The following is a 22,212-nucleotide window of genomic DNA, read 5'->3' as shown; positions in this document are numbered from 1 at the left end:
AGGACTCATTCAAGTAAATTACCATCTCTGATTATGATGAAATAGATCTAATGCACTGATTAGGATCTCTTCCTAAACTGCCTGCCAAGCTTCTTGCTGAGTGTCTCTTGTTAATATTCTCCTTTACCTTTCATGGCTCCTTCCTAATTGGGCATCGTTTAGATTTAGTAATGATGCTTCATATTATGGTGGCAATCTTTTCCCTAGTAACATAAATGGAAATATTCAACTAGAAAAAAGAGAGAGAGAGAGAGCACTCATTTGTTGAAACCCAGGTGTACATCTGCATTCTATAATCCCAGGTCCAGTTGATCAGATGATGTTCATAAAAATCAAGTAGTAGCCTCCTTTAATGATATATTTTATTGTTTACAATAAAAATCAACAGAGATGTACAGAGCACTATTACAGTTTTTTTCAGCAAATGATCTGCATCTGCCATTCTGTAGACACAGCTAAAGTTAGCCATTATATCTGTTGCAGTGAATTCAGCTAAATCATCATAACAAGCATGGTTGTTGTGCTAAAAGACATTAACAGTCACCATTTTTCATTTCCATCAGGGGGTAAAAACTGTTCTATCTTTACTTCTAATAGATGGAAATTGAACTAAAACTGGAAATAGCTCCAAATGGCAATGCTAATAGTAAATGTGACATCTAAATAATTACCCTAAAATAAACAAATGGGAGGAGATATAAAAAGCCCTCTTGTTCATTTTTTTCCTAGAACAGAAAAGAGTTATGAAACATTATATCTTTTAAAATAAATTCAATTTAAGACTCAAAACAATAATTGGGCTGGTTCTTCAGACTCTATTATAAGTTCAAATCAATGACTCTGCTCCTAACACAGTCGTTTGTTTCTACTTCAAGAAGAAATGTATTACTCATCTATCTGTGAGAGAAAAAGATAACAATCAGTGAACTTATAGAACTTCTCACCACTATATGTCTATACCAATATCAAGTAAAACTAGAATTTATACTATTGATTATCATTTCAGTAAGTCCTGCCAGTTGATCATATAAACCTAGTAAGCTCACCAGCATTTACTTAAAGAATAAAAGCAGATCAACCTTATATTGCTCTTGAGTTAAATATAAGAATAATAACAATCTTCTATATTTTATATTGATGACTTGCATCACAAATCACTATCTTGTTGTGATGTATTATACTTACTGACAATAAGGATTTGAGGTTTTTTGGTCTGGAATGACCTGACTGCAAAAAGGAATTTTTTTTCTAGTGGTTCTGTTTCCTTCGCTTAATGCCAGGCACTGTGGCTGGCTGTGTAATTTATCCAGAAAAGTATTTCTGGAAATACAGATATTAATATAAAGATACAGATATATTCTACTTTCTGGAATATACATATTTCATGTGAATCAATGAAATATGGAGATTGCTGGACAAATTCTACACAGACCAGAGTGTATAGAAATCTACTCATAACCCTGGACTGTGTGGTAAGAATGAATCAAACTCAGTCAAGAGGCTGAAAGACGTTGTTTCTGCCATCCAAATTCTCTACATAGTTGCCTGACTTTGTGACAAAACCTAAATGACTGGTGCAGGTCAAGTGGTCTGAGCTACAGTCCTGCACTGACAAAGTCAAACAAAGAATAAAAGGAAGATTATTGAAGTAAAAAGCAAGGTATTGCCTTAATTATCTGCATGATTACCTTATATTTTAAATTCCATATACACACCCAGAATCCTTTATCTGGATTCAAGTAATTTCTTAAAAAACATGACTGTGGGCAAATGTTGATTCAGATTTGGGGACTGTCTTAATGAGGAATTTGTGGAGTCAGACACAGATATTGAGGCACACTGTGTCAATCAACAGATATTGAGGCACACTGTGTGTTTATTCCCTATCTGGAAGACAACAGGGACCCAGAAGTATGTGGCATGACCTCATCCTTCGTGTACATAAAAAGTAGCCAGGGAGCTAGACCTGCAGCAAAGACAGGCAGTGTCACATGGTGATGAAACACACAGGTCCTAGTGCCCAACTACTGGGGTTTGAATCCCAACTCTGACATTTACTTCTGATGCCTTAGATCAGTCCCTGTCCGTCAAATCATCATGACAACAGTATCTACCTCTTGTGTAGATTAAAAGATTGGATCGAGGAAGGCACACTGTCTATATTTTTGAATGGATAAACAAATGAACAAAATTTCACACACAGTTATAAAGTACAGTGGTCCAAAATATAAGAATCCTATTTTTTTTTTGAGAAAAGATCTGTTCCGGATGCCCAGGCTGGCATGCCATGGCACCACCATAGCTCACTGAAGCCCTAAATGAGTAGCTGGGATTACAGGCTCCAGACACCATGCCTGGATTTGAATTCTAGTTCAGACTCCACTGCTAGCACTTTGTGTGAGCCTGAGCCAGTAACCAACTTCCTGAAATTTAATTTCCCTTACCTAAACATAAAGGTTTAGCCCAGATGGTTTCAATACAATATTATAGCACTGGCTTATCATTCTATAATTACACATTCTTAGATAAATAGAGAAAGGGGATATCAGTGAGGGCTGGAGTCATGGAAGTTTTCATTAAGGAAGTTAAGGTGATCTACCTAAGGGAAAAGGTGAGAAATAAATTTGCAGGGTCAGGGCCAGAAACAAACATATGAGAAGATGCTGAGAAGGAGTGGGACAGACTAGGGGAACCAATGAGACAAAGTTCTGCCCTATTTGGAGGCTTCACACATGAAAGTAAAAGGAAGTGGGCTTTTATATGAAGGATGAGAAGTATGCGGGTAGAGACTTTAAAGAAAGTGGACAGGTTCCATTGTAAGCTGATAAAAACTCAGACATTCTAAACTTTTTCTGAGAAAGTGGAATGACAGCGTGAAAGCAGTGATTAAGGAAGATTAATTTGATAAAGTTATGTAGGAGAATTGGAGGAACATAGATAATAGATCCAATTACTCTTTCTAAAATTGACTATTAATGCTCAGAGAAAAAAAAAAATGCAATGGTTGCAATAGCTGCCTCAGAACAAGTTTTCTTTGTCTACAGCTAAAACTCAAATTTTAACCATAGGTGATATGTAAGGAATTTAGTAAATCATTTGACATAATTAAAAATTAAATACATATAGGTGCGTGTATGTATATGCATGTATGTATTTAGATTAAGTACCATATGGTACATGTAAATAATATATTTAAATACTATTGCTCTGTCTACATATTTCTCCTCAAAGATAAATGTGGTGTGAATAAAGTGAAATCTTACAGATTAGAACCTAAAATTTCCAGATAACCCCAATCCCACCACATGATATTATAGCCATGTATAATAAAATAATTTTTAAACATTTGCAAACTATCATTTAGCACAAGAGAAAAGGAAGGCAGATGTTAGGGGTCAAAAACTGTACTAGTCAATGAGCCCCACTTGTGTTTCTCTACTATCCACATTAACTGCATAAGATTAAGCAATTCTTAGAAATTAGACAAATCTTAGCAATAGAAGCAGATGATTTATTAGCCCTTGGACACTTGTAAGGAAAAGAAGTTTGGGCAGTTTTCAACAGTGTGGGCATTGTTTAATCTTCATGTTTTGAGAACAGAGTGAATTGAATTTGGAATGGCAGAACTAATTTAACAAACTCAAAGAGTATTTTTTCCACACTACCATAAGCAAAGAGAAGTGAGAAGGGACACAAAAATATGGATACATTAAATACCAACTATATACCCAACACCATGCTGGACACAACTTAAGTGTTATTTATTTCTATTAAGAAAGCTCTGATATTTTCCTAGTTTTAATGATAAAAATTTAAAGTTTCAAGTACTAAAGAAATGTATCTAAGGTCTCACAGCAACTAAATGACTGAGCCATTCAAACCAATTGTACCTAAACCTTGATTTAGACCTCTATGGAATGACAGGGGAAAAATTTACTTTTCTGCTTGAAACAACTAAAACCTATACAATATGTAAAATAGGTTTTCAAAATATGTAAAACAAAATATTCAAAATACTTAATATTATACAATGAGGAACAGCAAGAAAAAAATGTTTCCTGAGAAACAGGAAACAAACAAGTAAGCCCTGCAATTTCCCACAATTTATTGCATTCACAGGGTTTCCCAGCTCCACTTAAGAACAGGGAACCAGGGTGGAGCCAAGATGGCTGAAATAGGAACAGCTCCTGTCTACAGCTCCCAGCATGAGCGACGCAGAAGACGCATGATTTCTGCATTTCCATCTGAGGTACCGGGTTCATCTCACTAGGGAGTGCCAGACAGTGGGTACAGGACAGTGGGTGCAGCGCACCATGCGCGAGCCAAAGCAGGGCGAGGCATTGCCTCACTCAGGAAGTGCAAGGGGTCAGGGAGTTCCCTTTCCTAGTCAAAGAAAGAGGTGACAGATGGCACCTGGAAAATCGGGTCACTCCCACCCTTATACTGCGCTTTTCCGACGGGCTTAAAAAACGGCACACCAGGAGATTATATCCCGCACCTGGCTCAGAGGGTCCTGCGCCCACGGAGTCTCGCTGATTGCTAGCACAGCAGTCTGAGATCAAACTGCAAGACTGCAGCTAGGATGGGGGAGGGGCGCCCGCCATTGCCCAGGCTTGCTTAGGTAAACAAAGCAGCTGGGAAGCCCCAACTGGGTGGAGCCCACCAAAGCTCAAGGAGGCCTGCCTGCATCTGTAGGCTCCACCTCTGGGGGCAGGGCATAGACCAACAAAAAGACAGCAGTAACCTCTGCAGACTTAAATGTCCCTGTCTGACAGCTTGAAAGAGAGTAGTGGTTCTCCCAGCACACAGCTGGAGATCTGAGAACAGGCAGACTGCCTCCTCAAGTGGGTCCCTAAAACCTGAGCAGCCTAACTGGGAAGTACCCCCCAGTAGGGGCAGACTGACACCTCACACGGTGGGGTACTCCTCTGAGACAAAACTTCCAGAGGAACGATCAGACAGCAGCATTCGCAGTTCACGAAAATCCCCTGTTCTGCAGCCACCACTGCTGGTAACCACGCAAGCAGGGTCTGGAATGGACCTCTAGCAAACTCCAACAGACCTGCAGCTGAGGGTCCTGTCTGTTAGAAGGAAAAGTAACAAATGGAAAGGACATCCACACCAAAGACCCATCTGTACTTCACCATCATCAAAGACCAAAAGTAGATAAAACCACAAAGATGGGGAAAAAACAGAGCAGAAAAACTGGAAACTCTAAAAAGCAGAGCGCCTCTCCTCCTCCAAAGGAACACAGCTCCTCACCAGCAACAGAACAAAGCTGGACGGAGAATGACTTTGATGAGTCAAGAGAAGAAGGCTTCAGGCGATCAAACTACTCCAAGCTACAGGAGGAAATTCAAACCAAAGGCAAAGAAGTTGAAAACTTTGAAAAAAATTTAGAAGAATGTATAACTAGAATAACCAATACAGAGAAGTGCTTAAAGGAGCTGATGGAGCTGAAAGCCAAGGCTCGAGAACTACGTGAAGAATGCAGAAGCCTCAGGAGCCGATGCGATCAACTGGAAGAAACGGTATCAGTGATGGAAGATGAAATGAATGCAATGAAGTGAGAAGGGAAGTTTAGAGAAAAAAAGAATAAAAAGAAATGAACAAAGCCTCCGAGAAATGTGGGACAATGTGAAAAGACCAAATCTATGTCTCCTTGGTGTACCTGAAAGTGACGGGGAGAATGGAACCAAGTTGGAAAACACTCTGCAGGATATTATCCAGGAGAACTTCCCCAATCTAGCAAGACAGGCCAACATTCAGATTCAGGAAATACAGAGAATGCCACAAAGATACTCCTCGAGAAGAGCAACTCCAAGACACATAATTGTCAGATTCACCAAAGTTGAAATGAGGGAAAAAAATGTTAAGTGCAGCCAGAGAGAAAGGTTGGGTTACCCACAAAGGGAAGCCCATCAGACTGACAGTGAATCTCTCGGCAGAAACTCTACAAGCCAGAAGACAGTGGGGGCCAACATTCAACATTCTTAAAGAAAAGAATTTTCAACCCAGAATTTCATATCCAGCCAAACTAAGCTTCATAAGTGAAAGAGAAATAAAATCCTTTAAACACAAGCAAATGCTGAGAGATTTTGTTACCACCAGGCCTGCCCTACAAGAGCTCCTGAAGGAAGCACTAAACATGGAAAGGAACAACCGCTACCAGCCACTGAAAAATCATGCCAAATTGTAAAGACAATCGAGGCTAGGAAGAAACTGCATCAACTAACGAGCAAACTAAACAGCTAACATCATAATGACAGTATCAAATTCACACATAACAATATTAACTTTAAAAGTAAATGGGCTACATGCTCCAATTAAAAGACAGACTGGCAAATTGGATAGAGTCAAGACCCATCAGTGTGCTATATTCAGGAAACCAGTCTCACGTGCAGAGACACACATAGGCCCAAATGAAAGGATGGAGGATGATCTACCAAGCAAATGGAAAACAATAAAAGGCAGGGGTTGCAATCCTAGTCTCTGATAAAACAGACTTTAAACCAACAAAGATCAAAAGAGATAAAGAAGGCCATTACATAATGGTAAAGGGATCAATTCAACAAGAAGAGCTAACTATCCTAAATATATATGCACCCAATACAGGAGCACCCAGATTCATAAAGCAAGTCCTGAGTGACCTACAAAGAGATTTAGACTCCCACACAATAATAATGGGAGACTTTAACACCCACTGTCAACATTAGACAGATCAACGAGACAGAAAGTTAAAAAGGATACCCAGGAATTAAACTCACCTCTGCACCAAGTGGACCTAATAGACATCTACAGAACTCTCCACCCCAAATCAACAGAATATACATTTTTTTCAGCACCACACCACACCTATTCCAAAATTGACCACATAGTTGGAAGTAAAGATCTCCTCAGCAAATGTAAAAGATCAAAAATTATAACAAACTGTCTCTCTGACCACAGGACTCAGGATTAAGAAACGCACTCAAAACCACTCAACTACATGGAAACTGAACAACCTGCTCCTGAATGACTACTGGGTACATAATGAAATGAAGGCAGAAATAAAGATGATCTTTGAAACCAACAAGAACAAAGACACAAACACAGACACAACATATCAGAATCTGTGGGACACATTCAAAGCAGTGTGTAGAGGGAAATTTATAGCACTAAATGCCCACAAGAGAAAGCAGGAGAGATCCAAAATTGACACCCTAACATCACAATTAAAAGAAATAGAAAAGCAAGAGCAAACACATTCAAAAGCTAGCAGAAGGCAAGAAATAACTAAAATCAGAGCAGAACTGAAGGAAATAGAGACACAAAAAACCCTTCAAAAAATTAATGAGTCCAGGAGCTGGTTTTTTGAAAGGATCAACAAAATTGATAGACCACTAGCAAGACTAATGAAGAAAAGAGAGAAGAATCAAATAGATGCAATAAAAAACGATAAAGGGGATATCACCACTGATCCCACAGAAATACAAACTACCACCAGAGAATACTACAAACACCTCTATGCAAATAAACTAGAAAATCTAGAAGAAATGGATGAATTCCTTGACACATACACCCTCCCAAGACTAAACCAGGAAGAAGTTGAATCTCTGAATAGACCAATAACAGGCTCTGAAATTGTGGCAATAATCAATAGCTTACCAACCGAAAAGAGTCCAGGACCAGATGGATTCACAGCCAAATTCTACCAGAAGTACAAGGAGGAACTGGTACCATTCCTTCTGAAACTATTCCAATCAACAGAAAAAGAGGGAATCCTCCCTAACTCATTTTATGAGACCAGCATCATCCTGATACCAAAGCCAAGCAGAGACACAACCAAAAAAGAGAATTTTAGACCAATATCCTTGATGAACATCGATGCAAAAATCCTCAATAAAATACTGGCAAACAGAATCCAGCAGCACATCAAAAAGCTTATCCACCATGATCAAGTGGGCTTCATCCCTGGGATGCAAGGCTGGTTCAATATACGCAAATCAGTAAACGTAATCCAGCATATAAACAGAACCAAAGACAAAAACCACATGATTATCTCAATAGATGCAGAAAAGGCCTTTGACAAAATTCAACAGCCCTTCATGCTAAAAACTCTCAACAAATTAGGTATTGATGGGACGTATCTCAAAATAATAAGAGCTATCTATGAAAAACCCACAGCCAATATCATACTGAATGGGCAAAAACTGGAAGCATTCCCTTTGAAAACTGGCACAAGACAGGGATGCCCTCTCTCACCACTCCTATGCAACATAGTGTTGGAAGTGCTGGCCAGGGCAATTAGGCAGGAGAAGGAAATAAAGGGTATTCAATTAGGAAAAGAGGAAGTCAAATTGTCCCTGTTTGCAGATGACATGATTGTATATCTAGAAAACTCTGTCGTCTCAGCCCAAAATCTCCTTAAGCTGATAAGCAACTTCAGCAAAGTCTCAGGATACAAAATCAATGTACAAAAATCACAAGCATTCTTATACACCAATAACAGACAAACAGAGAGCCAAATCATGAGTGAACTCCCATTCACAATTGCTTCAAAGAGAATAAAGTACCTAGGAATCCAACTTACAAGGGACGTGAAGGACCTCTTCAAGGAGAACTACAAACAACTGCTCAATGAAATAAAAGAGGATACAAACAAATGAAAGAACATTCCATGCTCATGGGTAGGAAGAATCAATATCGTGAAAATGGCCATAATGCCCAAGGTAATTTATAGATTCAATGCCATCCCCATCAAGCTACCAATGACTTTCTTCACAGAATTGGAAAAAACTACTTTAAAGTTCATATGGAACCAAAAAAGAGCCCTCATTGCCAAGTCAATCGTAAGCCAAAAGAACAAAGCTGGAGTCATCATGCTACCTGTCTTCAAACTATACTACAAGGCTACAGTAACCAAAACAGCATGGTGCTGGTATCAAAACAGAGATATAGATCTATGGAACAGAACAGAGCCCTCAGAAATAATGCCGCATATCTACAACCATCTGATCTTTGACAAACCTGACAAAAACAAGAAACAACCCCATCAAAAAGTGGGCAAAGGACATGAAAAGACACTTCTCAAAAGAAGACATTTATGCAGTGAAAAAACACATGAAAAAATGCTCACCATCACTGGCCATCAGAGAAATGCAAATCAAATCCACAATGAGATACCATCTCACACCAGTTAGAATGGCAATCATTAAAAAGTCAGGAAACAACAGGTGCTGGAGAGGATGTGGAGAAATAGAAACACTTTTACACTGTTGGTGGGACTGTAAACTAGTTCTACCCTTGTGGAAGTCAGTGTGGCGATTCCTCAGGGATCTAGAACTAGAAATACCATTTGACCCAGCCATCCCATTACTGGGTATATACCCAAAATAACATAAATCATGCTGTTATAAAGACACATGCACACGTATGTTTATTGCGGCACTATTCACAATAGCAAAGACTTGGACCAACCCAAACGCCCAACAGTGATAGACTGGATTAAGAAAATGTGACACATATACACCATGGAATACTATGCAGCCATAAAAAAATGATGAGTTAATGTACTTCGTAGGGACATGGATGAAATGGGAAATCATCATTCTCAGTAAACTATCACAATAACAAAAAACCAAACACCGTATATTCTCACTCATAGGTGGGAATTGAACAATGAGAACACATGGACACAGGAAGGGGAACATCACACTCTGGGGACTGTTGTGGGGTAGGGGGAGGTGGGAAGGATAGCTTTAGGAGATATACCTAATGCTAAATGACGAGTTAATGGGTGCAGCACACCAGCATGGCACATGTATACATATGTAACTAACCTGCACATTGTGCACATGTACTCTAAAACTTAAAGTATAATAATAATAAAATAAAAATAAAAAAAAGAATATGGAACCCAGGTGAAGCCCAGAAGACCCCCTAAGTTGAGGAGACAGTGCTGAGAGTCTGAAGAGATCAAGGCAGCCAGAATTTGCAGGACAAATTCCTAAAGAGGAGAGAACTGCACATGGAGAGAACTCCTTAAAGATCTACAGAAGATTCCCTTCAGTGTTCAGTTGAGTACAAGTAACACATGTATGTGAGGAAATGACAGGGCAAGAATTGCAGGTAATAGCTAGCGATATCAGTGCCTGACACTCACATGGGTCAGCTAAAGTACCTAGCAAGCCTCGGATTCAAGGGGAATAGGTAGAGTTCACAGAATGCTCTTGCCTCAGTAATGGAGAATCCATTCCTACTCATTAAATCTTTAAAGCAAGACCTGAAAAGATCAAAATAATGTTAAGTAACTTAACTGCATCCCAAGAACAAAGCTCAAGAATATCCATAGAAATAGAAAACTCTCCAGTAACCAGCAACATACAATTCACTGTCTGACATAACAACAAAAGATTACTAAGCAGAAGTAGGAAAATAAGACTCACAATAAGAAGAAAGATGAATCATTTAAAACTGACCCAGAGCTGATACATGTTTATATTTAGTAGACAAGCACATTGAAATGGTTGATAACTAAACTAAACAGGTTCAAAAAATGAAGGAGAGTCATGGCAGATTTTTTTAAAGGCCTAAATTGAACTTTCAGAGATAAAAACTACAACATTCAAGAATAAAAACATACCAGTTGAGATTAATGACAGATTAGGCATTGCAGAAGGAAAGATAAGTGAACTTAAAGACATAACAATAGAAACTATCCAAAATGAGTCATAGAGTAAATACAGAATTAAAATAAAGAAAAGAAAAAGAAAGAAAGAAAAAAGCAAAGAATTAATATTGTTAAAATATCCATATTACCCAAAGAAATTTATAGATTCCATGCAATCCTTATCAAAACCCCAATGGCATTATTCACAAAAATGGGGAAAAAAGTCTTAAAATTCATATGGTACCACAAAAGACCCCAAACAGCCAAAGCAGTTCAGAGAAAGAAAAAACAACATTGTGCTGGGTGCAGTGGCTCACACCTGTAATGCCAGTCCATTGGGTGGACAAGGTGGGTGGATCGCTTGAGGTCAGGACCATTCTGGCCAACATGATGAAACCCCATCTCTACTAAAAATACAAAAATTAGCCGGGTGTGGTGGTGAGTGCCTGTAATCCCAGCTACCTGAGAAGCTGAGTCAGGAGAATCACTTGAACCCCGGAGGTGGAGGTTGCAGCGAGCCTTCCAGCCTGGGTGACAAAGCAACAATCCACCCCCCCACCAAAAAAATATATATATATATTGGAGGCATCACACTTCCTTATTTTTAATTATATTACAAAGCTATAGTAATCAAAACAGCATGGTACTGGCATAAAAGCAGACATAAACCAGTTGAATAGAATAGAGAACCCATAAATAAATCCAAACATATATGGTCACCAACAGGACACAATAAGAAAAATTGTCTTTTTGATAAACAGCAGTGGGAAAACTGAATTCCCACTTGCAAAAGAATAAAATTGGGCTGTTTTCTGGAGGGGCAGTTCCAAGATGGCCGAATAGGAATGGCTCCAGTCTACAGCTCCCAGTGTGAGGGACTCAGAAGTCGGGTGATTTCTGCATTTCCAACTGAGATACTGGGTTCATCTCACTGGGGCTTGTTGGACAGTGGGTGCGGGACACTGGTTGCAGTGCACCGAGCATGAGCCAAAGCAGGGCGAGGCATCACCTCACCCAGGAAGCACAAAGGGTCAGAGAATTCACTTTCCTAGCCAAGCAAAGCTGTGACAGACAGCACCTGGAAAATCAGATCACTCCCACCCTAATACTGTACTTTTACAATGGTCTTAGCAAACAGCACACAAGGAGATTATATCCTGCGCCCGGCTCAGAGGGTCCCATGCCCACGGAGCCTCACTCATTGCTAGCACAGCAGTTGGAGTTTGAACTGCAAGGCGGCAGCAAGGCTGGGGAGGGGTGCCTGCCATTGCTGACGCTTGAGTAGGTAAACAAACCGGCCCAGAGGCTCGAACTGGGTGGAGCCACTGCAGCTCAAGGAGGCCTGCCTGCCTCTGTAGACTCCACTTCTGGGGGCAGGGCATAGCCAAACAAAAGGCAGCAGAAACCTCTGCAGACTTAAATGTCCCTGTCTGACAGCTTTGAAGAGAGTAGTGGTTATCCCAGCACAGAGTTTGAGATCTGAGAAGGGACAGGCTGCCTCCTCAAGTGGGTCCCTGACCCCCAAGTAGCCTAACTGGGAGGCACCCCCAGTAGGGGCAGATTGACACCTCACATGGCTGGGTACCCCTCTGAGTTGAAACTCCCAGAGAAACGATCAGGCAGCAACATTGGCTGTTCACCAATATCCACTGTTCTGCAGCCTCCACTGCTGATACCCACGAGAAAAGGGTCTGGAGGGGACCTCAGGCAAACTCCAAAATACCTGCAGCTGAGGGTCCTGATTGTTAGAAGGAAAACTAACAAACAGAAAGGACATCCACACCAAAACCTCATCTGTACTTCACCATCATCAAAGACCAAAGGCAGATAAAACCACAAAGATGGGGAAAAACCAGAGCAGAAAAACTGAAAATTCTAAAAATCAGAGGGCCTGTCCTCCTCCAAAGGAATGCAACTCCTCACCAGCCACGGAACAAAGCTGGTTGGAGAATGACATTGACGAGTTGAGAGAAGAAGGCTTCAGATGATCAAACTACTACAAGCTAAAGGAGGACGTTCAAAACCATTGCAAAGAAGCTAAAAACCTTGAAAAAAATTAGATGAATGGTTAACTAGAATAATCAATGTAGAGAAGTCCTTAAATGACCTGATGGAGCTGAAAACCACGGCACAAGAACTACGTGATGAATGCACAAGCCTCAGTAGCCAACTCAATCAACTAGAAGAAAGGGTATCAGTGATTGAAGATCAAATGAATGAATTGAAACAAGCAGAGAAGTTTAGAGAAAAAAAAATAAAAAGAAATGAACAAAGCCTCCAAGAAATATGGGATTATGTGAAAAGACCAAATGTACATCTGATTGGTGTACCTGAAAGTGACAGGGAGAATGGAACCAAGTTGGAAAACACTTTGCAGGATATTATCCAGGAGAATTTCCCCAATGTAGCAAGGCAGGCCAACATTCAGATTCAGGAAATACAGAGAACACCACAAAGATACTCCTCGAGAAGAGCAACTCCAAGACACATAATTGTCAGATTCATCAAAGTTGAAATGAAGGAAACAATGTTAAGGGCAGCCAGAGAGAAAGGCCAGGTTACCCACAAAGGGAAGCCCATCAGACTAACAGCTGATCTCTCAGCAGAAACTCTACAAGCCAGAAGACAGTGGGGGCCAATATTCAACGTTCTTAAAGAAAAGAATTTTCAACCCAGAATTTCATATCCAGCCAAACTAAGCTTCATAAGTGAAGGAGAAATAAAATACATTACAGACAAGCAAATGCTGAGAGATTTTGTCACCACCAGGCCTGCCCTAAAAGAGCTCCTGAAGGAAGCACTAAACATGGAAAGGAAAAACCGGTACCAGCCACTGCAAAAACATGACAAATTGTAAAGATCATTAATGCTAGGAAGAAACTGCATCAACTAACGAGCAAACTAAACAGCTAACATCATAATGACAGTATCAAATTCACACATAACAATATTAACTTTAAAAGTAAATGGGCTACATGCTCCAATTAAAAGACACAGACTGGTAAATTGGATAAAGAGTCAAGACCCATCAGTGTGCTGTGTTCAGAAAAACCATCTCACGTGTAGAGACACACATAGGCTCAAAATAAAGGGATGGAGGAAGATCTACCAAGCAAACGGAAACAACAAAAGGCAGGGGTCGCAATCCTATTCTCTGATAAAACAGACTTTAAACCAACAAAGATCAAAAGAGACAAAGAAGGCCATTACATAATGGTAAAGGGATGAATTCAACAAGAAGAGCTAACTATCCTAAATATATATGCACCCAATACAGGAGCACCCAGATTCATAAAGCAAGTCCTTAGAGACCTACAAAGAGACTTAGACTCCCATGCAATAATAATGGGAGACTTTAACACCTCACTGTCAACATTAGACAGATCAACGAGACAGAAAGTTGACAAGGATACCCAGGAATTGAACTCAGCTCTGCACCAAGTGGAACTAATAGACATCTACAGAACTCTCCACCCCAAATCAACAGAATATACATTCTTCTCAGCACCACATCACACTTATTCCAAAATTGACCACATAGTTGGAAGTAAACCACTCCTCAGCAAAGGTAAAAGAAGAGAAATTATAACAAACTGTCTCTCAGAGCACAGTGCAATTAAACTAGAACTCAGGATTAAGAAACTCACTCAAAACTGCTCAACTACATGGAAACTGAACAACCTGCTCCTGAATGACTACTGGGTACATAACAAAATGAAGGCAGAAATAAAGATGTTCCTTGAAATCCACAAGAACAAAGACACAACATAACAGAATATCTGGGACACATTTAAAGAAATGTGTAGAGGGAAATTTATAGCACTAAATACACACAAGAGAAAGCAGGAAAAATCTAAAATTGACACCCTAACATCACAATTAAAAGAACTAGAAAACCAAGAGGAAGCACATTCAAAAGCTAGCAGAAAGCAGGAAATCACTAAGATCAGAGCAGAACTGAAGGAGATAGAGACACAAAAAACTCTTCAAAAAATTAACGAATCCAGGAGCTGGTTTTTTGAAAGGATCAACAAAATTGATAGACTGCTAGCAAGACTAATAAAGAAGAAAAGAGAGAAGAATCAAATAGACAAAAATAAAAAATGACAAAGGGGATATCACCACCAATCCCACAGAAATACAAACTACCATCAGAGAATGCTATAAACACCTCTATGCAAATAAACTAGAAAATCTAGAAGACATGGATAAATTCCTGGACACATAAACCCTCCCAAAATTAAACCAGGAAGAAGTTGAATCTCTGAATAGACCAATAACAGGCTCTGAAATTGAGGCAATAATTAATAGCTTACCAACAAAAAAAGTCCAGGACCAGATGGATTCACAGCCAAATTCTACCAAAGAGACAAGGAGGAGATGGTACCATTCCTTTTGAAACTATTCCAATCAATAGGAAAAAAGGGAATCCTCCCTAACTCATTTTATGAGATCAGCATCATCCTGATACCAAAGCCAGGCAGACAGACAACCAAAAAAGAGTATTTTAGACCAATATCCCTCATGAAAAAATACTGGCAAATCGAATCCAGCATCACATCAAAAAGCTTATCCACCATGATCAAGTGGGCTTCATCCCTGGGATGCAAGGCTGGTTCAACATATTCAAATCAATAAACGTAATCCAGCATATAAACAGAACCAAAGAAAAAAACCACATGATTATCTCAATAGATGCAGAAAAGGCCTTTGACAAAATTCAACAGCCCTTCATGCTAAAAACTCTCAACAAATTAGGTATTGATGGGACGTATCTCAAAATAATAAGAGCTATCTATGAAAAACCCACAGCCAATATCATACTGAATGGGCAAAAACTGGAAGCATTCCCTTTGAAAACTGGCACAAGACAGGGATGCCCTCTCTCACCACTCCTATTCAACACAGTGTTAGAAGTGCTGGCCAGGGCAATTAGGCAGGAGAAGGAAATAAAGGGTATTCAATTAGGAAAAGAGGAATTCAAATTGTCCCTGTTTGCAGATGACATGATTGTTTATCTAGAAAACTCTGTCGCCTCAGCCCAAAATCTCCTTAAGCTGATAAGCAACTTCAGCAAAGTCTCAGGATACAAAATCAATGTGCAAAAATCACAAGCATTCTTATACACCAATAACAGACAAACAGAGAGCCAAATCATGAGTGAACTCCCATTCACAATTGCTTCAAAGAGAATAAAATACCCGGGAATCCAACATAGAAGGGATGTGAAAGACCTCTTCAAGGAGAACTACAAACCACCGCTCAATGAAATAAAAAAGGATACAAACAAATGGAAGAACATTCCACACTCAAGGATAGGAAGAACCAGTATCATGAAAATGGCCATACTGCCCAAGGTAATTTATAGCTTCAATGCCATCCCCATCAAGCTACCAATGACTTTCTTCACAGAATTGGAAAAAACTACTTTAAAGTTCATATGGAACCAAAAAAGAGCCCGCATCGCCAAGTCAATCCTAAGCCAAAAAAACAAAGCTGGAGGCATCACACTACCAGACTTCAAACTATACTACAAGGCTACAGTAACCAAAACAGCATGGTACTGGTACCAAAACAGAGATATAGACCAATGGAACAGAACAGAGCCCTCAGAAATAATACCACACATCTACAACCATCTGATCTTTGACAAACCTGACAAAAACAAGAAATGGGAAAAGGATTCCCTATTTAACAAATGGTTCTGGGAAAACTGGCTAGCCATATGTCGAAAGCTGAAATTGGATCCCTTCCTTACACCTTATACAAAAATTAATTCAAGATGGATTAAAGACTTAAATGTTAGACCTAAAACTATAAAAACCCTAGAAGAAAACCTAGGCAATACCATTCAGAGCATAGGCATGGGCAAGGACTTCATGTCTAAAACACCAAAAGCAATGGCAACAAAGCCAAAATTGACAAATGGGATCTAATTAAACTAAAGAACTTCTGCACAGCAACAGAAACTACCATCAGAGTGAACAGGCAACCTACAAAATGGGAGAAAATTTTTGCAATCTACTCATCTGACAATGGGATAATATCCAGAATCTACAAAGAACTCACACAAATTTACAAGAAAAAAACAACCCCATCAAAAAGTAGGCGAAGGACATGAACAGACACTTCTCAAAAGAAGACATTTATGCAGCCAACAGATACATGAAAAAATACTCATCATCACTGGCCATCAGAGAAATGTAAATGAAAACCACAATGAGATAACATCTCACACCAGTTAGAATGGTGATCATTAAAAAGTCAAGAAACAACAGGTGCTGGAGAGGATGTGGAGAAATAGGAACAGTTTTACACTGTTGGTGGGACCGTAAACTAGTTCAACCATTGTGGAAGTCAGTGTGGTGATTCCTCAGGGATCTAGTACTAGAAATACCATTTGACCCAGCCATCCCATTACTGGGTATATATCCAAAGGATTATAAGTCATGCTGCTATAAAAACACATGCACATATATGTTTATTGCAACACTATTCACAATAGCAAAGACTTTGAACTAACCCAAATGTCCATCAATGATAGACTGAATTAAGGAAATGTGGCACATATACAACATGGAATACTATGCAGCCATAAAAAATGATGAGTTCATGTCCTTTGTAGGGACATGGATGAAGCTGGAAACCATCATTCTCAGCAAACTATCACAAGGACAAGAAAACCAAACATTGCATATTCTCACTCATAGGTGGGAATTGAACAATGAGAACACATGGACACAGGAAGGGGAACATCACACACCAGGGCCTGTTGTGGGGTGGGGGGAGGGGAGAGGGATAGCATTAGGAGATATACCTAATGCAAATGACGAGTTAATGGGTGCAGCACACCAACATGGCACATGTATACATATTTAACAAACCTGCACATTATGCACATGTACCCTAGAACTTAAAGTATAATAAAATACATATATAAAAAATAATAAAAATAAATTCTGTTTTCTAGCAAAAAAGAAAAAGAATAAAATTGGACCCATATATTACACCACACACAAATTCAACTCAAAATAGACAAAAGGCCTAAATATAAGACCTGAAACCATAAGACTCCTAGAAGAAAACACAGGAGAAAACTCTTTGACATTGACCTTGGCAATGATTTTTTGGATATCACATCAAAAGGCCAGGCTACCCTGACCAGGTGAAGTCGCTCATGCCTGTAATCCCAGAACTTTGGGAGGTGGAGCCAGGCAAATTGCTTGAGCTCAGGAGTAAGATGAGCCTGGGCAACATGGCAAGACCCTGTATCTACCAAAAATACAAAAAAAAAAAAAAAGCTGGGTGTGGCGCTCTGTGCAAAGGAAACAATCAGTGAAATGAAAAGCAACCTATGGATTAGAAAGAAAAGAAATACTTGCAAACCATATATCTGAAAAGGGGTTAATATCCAAAAGGTATAAAGAACTCATAGAACTCAATAGTATAAAACTACTTTTCAAAAAAGACAAGAAATAACAAGTGTCGATGAGGGTACAGAGAAAAACGGAATCCTTGTGCACTGTTGGTGGAAGCGGAGATTGGTTCAGCCACTATGGGAAACAGTATACAGGTTCCTAAATAAATTACAAATAGAACCGTCATATGACCCAGCAATCCCTCTTCTGGGTACATATCCAAAGGAAATGAAATCAACACCTTGTGAAGATATCTGTATTCCCATGTTCGTTGCCTATTCACAATAGCCAAACAACCTACATTTCCATCAATGGAAAAATGGGTAAAGAAACTGTGGGGGGGGGGTGTGTGTGTGTGTGTGTGTGTGTTTGTAATGGAATGTTATTCAACCTTTAAAAAGAAGATCTTGCCATTTGCCAAAATGCGGATGAATCTGGAAGACATTGTGCTAAGTGAAATAAGGCAGACAGAGAAAGATAAATATTGCATGATCTCATTACATGTGGAATCTAAAAAAAGAAAAGAAAAAGAAAACTCAAATATACAAAAATAGAGACTAAAACAGCTGCTATCAGGGGCAGGGGTTAGAGAAGAAATTGAGAGATGTAGGTCAAAGGATACAAAGTAGCAGATACGTATGATGAAGGTCTAGAGATCTAATGTATAATATAAGGACTATAGTTAATAATGTAATATTCAGGATTTTTGCTAATTGAGTAAATTTTAGCTGCTCTTGCTACATATAGAAAATGGTTATGCAAGCTGATATATATGTTAATTGGCTTTACTATAGTAACCATTTTACTATTTACCTATATCCCATTACACCATGTTGTATACCTTAAATATACACAATACAATTTATTTTAAAAGAAAAAAGCAATGGTGAACTGGGAGACATTAGCAGTCTAATGTCTCCCAGTTGCTCTTGCCTCAGTAATGGAGAATCCATTGAGTTCAACGGAGTTCATTGAATCAATGGAGTTTTTGAACTAGGAATGATGTAAGTCAGAAAAGTTGAAGAAATATTGACCTAAAATTATTCCTATTTGATGAAAATTATAAATCTAAAAATTTAAGAAGTCCAATGAACACAAAACATTAAAAATCTGAGGAAAACTAAAGTGCATTGTAACCAAACACTTTAAATCAGTAATGAAAAATAGTTTCAAAAGCAGCAAGAATGAAAAACACTTTATGTACAGAGAATCAAAAATAGGATGACAGATTTCACATCATAAACAATGAAACATAGCAAGCAAGATAGAAAAGCAATCTCTTTAAAGTAATGGGGACAAAGGGTCAAACTAAAACTATTCTCATTGAAAACAGCTTTTAAAAATGAAAGTAAAATCAAGACTTTTTAGAAATATTAAAGCTGAACAAATTCATCTCCAGCAGACTCATACTAAAAGAACTATAGAGGGCAGTCTTTCAGGCAGAAGGAAAATTACACCTGATGGAAATACAGATCTACACAAAAGAATGAAGAACATAATAAAAGGTAACTACATCAGTAAATACATTGCTTTTTTCTTCTTACTTAAATGCTTTAAAAGAGAATTGATTGTTTAAATAAAAATATCAGTGTAGGCTACATCCAGTGGCTCACACCTATAATCCCAGCACTTTGGGAGGGTGAGGTGGATGGACCATTTGAGGTCAGAAGTTCAAGACCAGCCTGGCCAACATGGTGATCTTTGTCTCTTTTAAAAAATACAAAAATTAGCCGGGCATGGTGGCGGGCGCCTGTAATCCCAGCTACACTCAAGGCTGAAGCAAGAGATCACTTGAATCCAGGAGGCAGAGGCTGCAGTGAGCCAAAATTACTCCACTGCACTCCAGCCTAGGCAACAGAGTGAGAATCTGTCTCAAAAATAAAAATAAAAATAAATCAATGTAGTATCAGACTTATATGTAGAAATTAAATATTTGACAAAATAGCATGAAATTATAAGGAGAGAAATTAAAATGTATTAAAGATTCTTAATATGCAAACTAGTATATTATCAGTTGAAGATAGTCTGCAATAATTTAAAGCTATATGCTAAAGCAACCATTAATATAGCAAAATTGAAAATATGAAGTTAATAAGGCAACAAAGAAGATAAAATGTAATTTTAAGAAATATACAAATAATTACAAAAAGACAGGATAATAGTAAAAGAGAATGAACAGATAAAACAATTATAAAACAAACACCAAGCTGAGAGACTTAAACCTAATCACACAATAATCACACTAAATGTAAATGGTCCAAATAGCCCCATCAAAAAGGAGAGACTGTCAAATAGATAACGAAAATTCAAGACCTAACCACAAAAAACACACTTAGAATATAAAGTCACAGATAGGGTAAAAGTGAAAGAATGACAAAAGAAGAGACGTTCTTCACCAAGAGTCCTTGGGGTTTCCTGCTTCAAAAGTGCTTGGACGGAACCCGGCGCTTGTCCCCCACCCAGGCCGGCTGCCCATAGCCAGCCCTCTGTCACCTCTTCACCGCACCCTCAGACCGCCCCAAGGCCCCCACCACCGCTCCAGCGCCGCACAGCCACCGCTGCCACTGCCTCTCCTTAGTCACTGCCATGATGACCGCGTCCAACTCGCAGGTGCACCAGAACTACCACCAGGACTCAACGGCCGCCATCAACCGCCAGGTCAACCTGGAGCTCTACGCCTCCTACGTTTACCTGTCTATGTCTTACTACTTTGACCACGATGATGTGGCTTTGAAGAACTTTGCCAAATACTTTCTTCACCAATCTCATGAGGAGAGGGAACATGCTGAGAAACTGATGAAGCTGCAGAACCAAAGAGGTGGCTGAATTTTCCTTCAGGATATCAAGAAACCAGACTGTGATGACTGGGAGAGTGGGCTGAATGTGATAGAGTGTGCATTACATTTGGAAAAAAATGTGAATCAGTCACTACTGGAACTGCACAAACTGGCCACTGACAAAAATGACCCCCATTTGTGTAACTTCATTGAAACACATTACCTGAATGAGCAGGTGAAAGCCATCAAAGAATTTGGTTACCACGTGACCAACTTGCACAAGATGGGAGCACCCGAATCTGGTTTGGCAGAATATCTCTTTGACAAGCACACCCTGGGAGACAGTGATAATGAAAGCTAAGCCTCAGGCTAATTTCCCCATAGCCATGGGGTGACTTCCCTGGTCACCAAGGCAGTGCATGCATGTTGGGGTTTCCTTTACCTTTTCTATAAGTTGTACCAAAACATCCACTTAAGTTATTTTGATTTGTACCATTCCTTCAAATAAAGAAATGTGGTACCCCCCCCAAAAAAAAAAAAGGATGACAAAAGATAGCACATGTGAATACAAATAAAAAGTAAGCTACACTGGCTATATTCATATCAGACAAAGTAAATTTCAGAGTAGAGAATATTAGCAGTAATAAAGATGATTATTTCATAGTGATAAGGGGGTCAATTCATGAAAAAGACATAATCCTAAACCTAATAAAACAGTTCAAAATAAATGCAGCAAAAACTGGAAGGAGAAAGAAACAGATCTCCAATTATAGTCAGAGATTTCAATCCTCTTTCTCAATAAAGGGCAGACTAATTAGCTAGAAATCAGTAAGGATATAGAAAATTTGAACAGTATCAATCAGTTTGACCTAGACCCTTCACCCAAAAACAGCTTTCTGTGAAGTGCACACTTAATATTTACCAAGATGGAACATATTCTGGATCACAAGTAAGTCTCAACAAATTTGAAAGCATTCAGATCACACAAAGTGTATTCACTAAATAAAAAGAATTAAATTAGAAATCAGTTAAAAATTGTTAAATAAATCTGATAACTACCGTTCTACTTTCTACCTCTAAGAGGTCAACATTTTTAGGTTCCACATACATAGAATTTTATCTGTCAAGTTTTTAAAATAAAAATAAGTAAATATGGCAGTTCTATTAAAAAATAAATCAATAACATAAAGATATCTGAAAAATTCCTCCAAATAATTGGAAACTAAATACCATACTTCTAAAAATAAATAAGAAGAGTTACTGAAAAGCATTTGGAACTGAATGAAAATTTTTAAAGAACAAGTTAAATGTATGTGATACCACTAAAGTAGCATCTATGAAGAAACTTATAGCACTAAATGCTTAT

The 22,212-nt window shown here is 38.8% G+C and overlaps 1 long non-coding RNA gene and 1 pseudogene across 2 annotated transcripts in view; one reads left to right on the top strand and one right to left on the bottom strand.

The window, feature by feature from the left end:
• The window catches only part of LOC134739725 (uncharacterized), a 363,533-nt gene that overhangs the window by 329,194 nt on the left and 12,127 nt on the right, over positions 1 to 22,212 (bottom strand). The window lies entirely within an intron of this gene.
• LOC129039361 (ferritin heavy chain-like) lies at positions 20,656 to 21,335 on the top strand (annotated as a pseudogene).

The sequence above is a fragment of the Pongo pygmaeus genome, chromosome 5 (genome assembly GCF_028885625.2).
Source record: "Pongo pygmaeus isolate AG05252 chromosome 5, NHGRI_mPonPyg2-v2.0_pri, whole genome shotgun sequence".
Taxonomy (NCBI): domain Eukaryota; kingdom Metazoa; phylum Chordata; class Mammalia; order Primates; family Hominidae; genus Pongo; species Pongo pygmaeus.
This window is presented reverse-complemented; position numbering and strand designations above follow the sequence as displayed.